The following is a 7,533-nucleotide window of genomic DNA, read 5'->3' as shown; positions in this document are numbered from 1 at the left end:
AAGATGTTGTATTTTTGGCCGGGAGTGATGGTTTGCCCCTGTGATCCCAGCGTTTTGGGAGGCCAAGCTGGGCACATCATTTGAGGTCAAGAGTGTGAGACCAGCCTGGCCAATGCAGTGAAAACCCGTCTCTACTAAAAATACAAAAATTGCCGGGCGCGGTGGCTCAAGCCTGTAATCCCAGCACTTTGGGAGGCTGAGGCGGGTGGAACACGAGGTCAAGAGATCGAGACCATCCTGGTCAACATGGTGAAACCCCGTCTCTACTAAAAATACAAAAAATTAGCTGGGCATGGTGGTGCGTGCCTGTAATCCCAGCTACTCAGGAGGCTGAGGCAGGAGAATTGCCTGAACCCAGGAGGCGGAGGTTGCGGTGAGCCGAGATCGCGCCATTGCACTCCAGCCTGGGTAACAAGAGCAAAACCCGTTTCCAAAAAAAAAAAAAAAAAAAATACAAAAATTACCCGGGTATCCTGGCGGGTGCCTGTAATCCAGATACTCAGGAGGCTGAGGCAGGAGGATCGTTTAAACCCAAAAGGCAGAGGTTGCAGTGAGCCGATATCCTGCCACTTCACTCCAGCCTGGGTGACAGAGTGAGACCCTGTCTCAAAAAAAAAAGTGGGTTTTTTTTTTTTAAGTTTTCTTAAGGGGGCTTTCTGGCGAAAACCAGAAAGCCTACTAGACAAATTTTAGAAGAGCTGTAACACTAAGATGTAGTTGTTGAACAATAAAATAAATGAATGAATGAATGAACTTCTGCTGTGGGATGTTTTTTTTTTTTTTTTTATTTGAGACAGAGACTTGCTCTGTTGCCCAGGCTGGAGGGCAGTGGCACCATATCGGCTCACCGCAACCTCTGCCTCTCAGGTTCAAGGGATTCTCCTGCCTCAGCCAAGTAGCTGGGATTACAGGTGCGTACCACCAAGCCTGGCTAATTTTTGTATATTTAGTAAAGATGGGGTTTCACCATGTTCACCATGTTGACCAGGCTGGTCTTGAACTCCTGACCTCAGGTGATCCGCCTGTCTTGGCCCCCCAAAGTGCTGAGATTACAGGCATGTGACACCTTGCCCGGACTTTGCCGTGGGATATTCTAAGTAAATGGATAAACTTTATGTTGAAGAAAGCCCTGCCCACATTTATAGGGCTTATTTCCCTATTGCAGGTTGTTATAAACCTGTGCTCTGGGGTCCTTCATCTGAAGACTGAAGTCCAATCTAGTGCTGAGAACCACTCCCTATCCAGAGTATTTAGCACAACACAGGCATAATAATAGCTGCCTAATGACCTTTTCCTTTCAGGCTCAGAGTTACCTTCATTAAAAGATTTTTTGTGGGGGTTTCTCTTTGTTCCAAGCCCCCCTCCCTTGTCTTTGTACGGGGAAGCTGTTCTCTTCTTTCTTTCTTACCTATTAAACTGTTCCCTCTTAAAACCAAAAAAGGGCCAGGTGCAGTGGCTCACTCCTATAATCCCAGCACTTTGGGAGGCCGAGGCAGGTGGATCATGAGGTCAGGAGTTCAAGACCAGCCTGGCCAACATAGTGAAACCCCATCTCTACTAAAAATACAAAAATTAGCCGGGTGTGGTGGTGAGCGCTTGTAGTCCCAGCTAACTGGGAGGCTGAGGCAAAAGATTCACTTGAACCTGGAAAGCAGAGGTTGCAGTGAGCTGAGACCATGCCATTGCATTCCAGCCTGGGTGAGAATGAGTCTCCTCAAAAAAACAAACAAACAAAAAGGCCGGGAGCAGTGGCTCACACCTATAATCCCAGCATTTTGGGAAGCTAAGGTGGGTGGATTGCCTGAGGTCAGGAGTTCAAGACCTGTCTGGCCAACATAGTGAAACCCCATCTCTACTAAAAATACAAAAATTAGCCGGGTGTGGTGGTGCGCGCTTATAGTCCCAGCTAACTGCGAGGCTGAGGCAGGAGAACTGCTTGAACCCGGGAGGTGGAAGTTGCAGTGAGCCAAGATGATGCCATTGCACTCTAGCCTGGGCAACAGAGTGAGATGCCTTCTCAAAAAAAAAAAAGTGTATATATATATATATATATATATATATATATACACACACACACACACACATAAACACTCACACACACACACGCATCCCACCCACCAGGCGCAGTGGCCCGCGCCTGTAATCCCAGCATATTTTGGGAGGCCGAGGCAGGCGGATCACCTGAGTCAGGAGTTGAGTCCACCCTGATCAATATGGTGAAACCTCATCTCTACTAAAAATACAAAAATTAGCCGAGCATGGTGGTGCATGCCTGTAATTCCAGCTACTCGGGAGACTGAGACAGGAGAATTGCTTGAACCCGGGAGGCGGAGGTTGCAGTGAGCCCAGATCATACCACTACACTCTAGCCTGGGCAACAGAGCAAGACTCCATCCCCAACCACACACACAAAAAATATACATACATACATACATACATATATATACACACACACACACACACATATATAAATATATAAACATACATATATGTGTATATATACACATACATATGTGTGTGTATATAAATATATATGTGTGTGTGTATATATATATATATACACACACACATATAAAAATGTATGTGTATATGTGTGCATATATATATGTCTCCCACTAAATGCAATAAAGCTCTTTGCATGACTACATATACATTTAAAATTTCATTTTTTTTTTTTCTTGAGGTGGAGTCTCACTCTGTCACCTAGGCTGGAGTGCAGTGGCACTGTTTTGGCTCACTGAAGCCTCTGTCTCCCAGGTTCAAGAGATTCTTCTGACTCAGCCACCCAAGTAGATGAGCCTACAGGCATCCACCATGAAGTCCGGCTAATTTTTATATTTTTAGTAGAGATGGGATTTCACCATGTTGGCCAGGCTGGTCTCGAGCTCCTGACCTCAGGTGATCTGCCCACCTCACCCTCTCAATGCGCTGGGATTATAGGCGTGAGCCACAGCGCCAGGCCTCATCTTTTCTGAATTGTCCCTTACACAAAAATCTTTGCAAACCACTGGTTTTAGGAAATGGTGGAATAAAGTAATGGAAAAAATAGCTGTGGATTGTTAGGAAATAGAATATTTTTAAAATAGGATAATAAAATATAGGTTGTGCGTTTTTTTTTTAAAACGAGGATGATTCATATTTTATCCTCTTGAAGAACTTAGCTGTTCTTTGAGGAGTAACTAGGTCCATGGTCAATAGATTCAGGAAATGTAATCTCCTCCCCTTGAAAATCTACAGCACGTGTTCATAAGTAAAATGCACTAAGAAGTTCTGTAGGAAAGAAAACAGTTTGATTTTCTCTAACCCATCATGTCCTATGTTGATTTGACCACAGAGATTTTTATTGTAGTGTATTCTACGTCTTATTAACATTGTGGAATATAGTCTGGAAAACTCTAACATATTGCTATGTCTACAGGAAAGCCAAGCAAATGTGGTATACACATTGGAATGAGAACATAACTTCACATGAGATGTTGGTTAGAATCCAGGAGGCAAGGCAGGCTAATAACCAGCTCATTCATTTTTCTTTTCCTTTTTTTTTTGAGACAGAATCTCACTCTGTCATCCAGCAGGCTGGAGTGCAGTGGCTTGATCTCGGCTCACTGCAACCTCCACCTCTGGGGTTCAAGCAGTTCTCCTGCCTCAGACTCCCGAGTAGCTGGAATTACAGGCATGTACTACCATGCCCAGCTAATTTTTGTATTTTTAGCAGAGATGGGGTTTCACCATGTTGATCAGGGTGGACTCAACTCCTGACTCAGGTGATCCGCCCACCTCGGCCTCCCAAAGTGCTGGGATCACAGGCGTGAGCCACCAAGCCCGGCAGTGTTATTTAGTTGAGAAAGTTATTTATTTATTCCGTTTTTCTAGTTACACTTTCTTGGTTTTTGCTCATGTCCACTCTGCACTCAAGTTTTCTCTTTGTATTATTTATTTTTATTATTAAAATGTATAACTAGAGATGGGGGTCTTGCTACGTTGACCAGGCCGATCTCAAACCCCTGGCCTTAAGTAATCCTCCCACCTCGGTCCCTTCCAAAGTGTTGGATTACACGCATGAGCCATCACTCCAGGCCAAGCTGTTTCTCTGCTTAATATGTTCCTAATTCTTCTGAAAAGAGATTTTGCTATTGACGGAATCACTTGTGTTCAGTTTTAAAGAAAAGTACAAAGAGACTTGAAGTCATCTAAGATTCTACCACGTAGAAAAGAGCATTTTTAACTTCTTGTTGAATATCATTTTAGGCTTTTACACAGGAATTTTACATGAATACAATTATACTCTACAAATTCTGTGCAATATGTCATAGACTTTTTTCTGCAATGATAAACATAAATTAACATTATCTTTGTTAATGGCTGAACCCTAGTTTATGTAACCCTTTGACAGCTTCATTTTTTTTCTTTCTTTTTTTTTTTTATTTAACAATTAAAAAAATTTTTTTTTGTAAAGACAGGGTTTCACCGTGTTGGTCAGGCTGGTCTTGAACTTCTGACCTCAGGTGATCCGCCCGCCCGCCTTGGTCTCCAAAGTGCTTGGATTACAGGCGTAAGCCACCATGCCCGGCCTCATTTTTTTTTTTTTTTTCTGAGACAAAGTCTTGTTCTGTCACCGAGCCTGGAGTGCAGTGGTGTGATCTTGGCTCACTGCAACCTCTGCCTCCTGGATTCAAGCGATTCTCCTGCCTCAGCCTCCCAAGTAGCTGGAATTACAGGTATGCGCCACTACATCCAGCTAATTTTTTTTTTTTTTTTTTTTTTTAAGATGGGGTTTCACCATGATGGCCAGGCTGATCTTGAACTCCTGACCTCAGGTGATCCACCCACCTTGGCCTCCCAAAGTGCTAGGATTACAGGTGTGAGCCACAGCGCCCGGCCATTTTTGTATTTTTAGTCTGCGGGGTTTCTCCCTGTTGGCCAGCCTGGTCTTAAACTCCTGACCTTAGGTGGTTCGCCCACCTCAGCCTCCCAAGTGCTGGGATTACAGGTGTGAACCCCTGCACCCAGCCCCTTTTGACAGCCTTTAAGGGACATTTAGTTTCTTTGCAATTTATAATCATTCCAAATTGAGCCTTGTTCAAACACCCTTGCATGTCCAGACTTTCACATTTGAGAGATGCTCTCCTTTATTTTTTGAGGCCATTTCACACTGTGTTACCCAGGCTGGAGTGCAGTGGTGCCATCTCTGCTCGATGTAAACTTAGCCTCCCAGGCTGAAGTGATTCTCGTGCCTCAGCCTCCCACGTAGCTGGGATTACAGGTGTGTGTCACCATGCCTGGCTAATTTTTGTATTTTTAGTAAAGATGGGGTTTCACCATGTTGGCCAGGCTGGTCTTGTACTCCTGATCTCAGGCTGACAGGTCCGCCTCAGCCTCCTAAAATGCTGGAATTACAAGTGTGAGCCACTGCACCCAGCCTCTCCTTAAGGTAAATTCCTAAAGGTAATATATCTGCATCAAAGTGAACGTGTGTTATTTTTGGTTCCATATTGCTTAACTGCCTTTTGGAAAGATTATACCAAATTACCCTCATTCCAAATGTGTAAGAAACTTTTTTTTTTTTTTTGAAACAGGGTCCTACTCTGTCACTCAGGCTAGAGAGCAATGGCACCGTCATGGCCCACTGCAACCTCCACCTCCCAGGTTCAAGTATTCCTCCCACCTGAGCCTGCCAAGTAGCTAGTACTACAGGTGGACACCACCATGCCCAGCTAATGTTTGAATTTTTTTGTAGAGATGTGTTTTCCCATGTTGACCAGGCTGGTCTAGAACTTCTGGGCTTGAGAGATCTGCTTGCTTTGGACTCCCAAAGTGTTCGGATTACAGGTGTGAGCCACTGTGCCCAGCCTGATACAGCACTTTTTTTTTTTTTTTTTAGACGGACTCTTGTTCTGTAGCCCAGGGTGGAGTGCAGTGGCATGATCTTGGCTCACTGCAACCTCCATCTCCCGGGTTCAAGCGATTCTCCTGCCTCAGCTTCCCGAGTACCTGAGATTACAGGCACAGGTCACCACGCCCGGCTAATTTTTGTGTTTTTTGAGATGGAGTCTTGCTCTTGTTGCTTAGGCTGGAATGCAATGGCACAATGTTGGCTCACTGTGACCTCTGCCTCCTGGGTTCAAGCGATTCTCCGGCCTCGGCCTCCTGAGTAGCTGGGATTACAGGCACCCACCACCATGCCCCATCTAATTTTTATATTTTTAGTAAAGACAGGGTTTTGCCATGTTGGCCAGGATGGTCTTGAACCCCTGACCTCAGGTGATCTGCCCTCTTTGGCCTCCCAAAGTGCTGGGATTACAGGCATGAGCCACAGCGCCTGGCAGATATCTGCACTTTTTAAACCATTTATGAGACCATTTCACTATCTTGAGATCTGCATTTTAACGTATTCAAGGAAAAATGCTTAGTTGTGTTGTGAAATGGATCACTTTAGAGAAAAGAAAAAGAAAAATGCCTACAATACAATAAGTTGATCAATTTTACAATGCCAAAAGATAAATGTGAATATCCTTTCAGGGAATTAACCAATGTTTCAAGCAGCATGAAGGCAAAATTTGGGTTCAACATAGTAATACAAATAGCTCTTGGGAAATTCTTATGAGTCACTTTAACTGGATATGAATCTATTAAATAAAAGATTTAATTACCTAAAATATAGTAAGTGACCTACTATTTTATTAATAATATAGGAGGTGGGCCTGTCGAGGTGGCTCACACTTGTAATCCCAGCACTTTGGGAGGCTCAGGCGGGCAGATCACCTGAGGTTGGGAGCTCAAGACCATCCTGATCAACATGGAGAAATCCTGTCTCTACTAAGAATATGAAAAATTAGCTGGGCGTAGTGGCGCATGCCTGTAATTCCAGCTACTCAGGAAGATGAGGCAGGAGAATAGCTTGAACCTGAGAGGTAGAGGTTGGGGTGAGCGGAGGTTTTGGTGAGCCGAGATCGCACCATTGCACTCCAGCCTGGGCAACAAGAGTGAAAGCCTGTCTCAAAATAATAATAATAATAATAAAGAAGGTAGTACTGCTTTTCAAATTTCTTTTTTTCAAATTCTTGGAATTACTGACTGTGTATGCTCAAAGTAATGGGCTTCTGATGGTGTATTTCCCTCTCGAAAAGAGCATTCTATGAATTGCCAAGTTCCCAGTACATAGTAGCCATTCAATTAAAAAAAAAAATTGCGGCCGAGCGCGGTGGGTAACACCTGTAATCCCACGGCTTTGGGAGGCCAAGGTAAGTGGGTCACATGAGTCCAGGAGTTTGAGACAAGCCTGGCCAACATGTCGAAACCTCTTCTCTACTAAAATTACAAAAATTAGCTGGGTGTGGTGGCATATGCCTGTAATCCCAGCTACCTCAGGAGGCTGAAGCATGAGAATTTCTTGAACCCAGGAGGCGGAGGTTGCAGTGAGTTGAGATCATGGCACTTTACTCCACTGCATTCCAGCCTGGGCGACAGACTGAAAGAAAAAAAAAGTTGAATGAATAAATGGCATATTTACAAACCTAAAAAGTAAAGTGTTTG

General features: G+C 44.1%; 1 non-coding gene across 1 annotated transcript; it reads right to left on the bottom strand.

Annotated features, from left to right (window-relative positions):
* Nucleotides 1-647: 647 nt before the first annotated feature.
* LOC116535226 lies at nt 648-709 on the bottom strand. The gene has a single exon (XR_004262103.1). It is a non-coding gene; the product is annotated as a U7 small nuclear RNA (small nuclear RNA).
* Between the last annotated feature and the right edge of the window lie 6,824 nt (nt 710-7,533).

Source organism: Sapajus apella, unplaced genomic scaffold, assembly GCF_009761245.1.
Source record: "Sapajus apella isolate SASKATOON/1434 unplaced genomic scaffold, GSC_monkey_1.0 scaffold92, whole genome shotgun sequence".
Lineage (NCBI taxonomy): Eukaryota > Metazoa > Chordata > Mammalia > Primates > Cebidae > Sapajus > Sapajus apella.
Note: the sequence above shows the minus strand (reverse complement) of the source record. Positions and strands in the feature narration are given on the sequence as shown.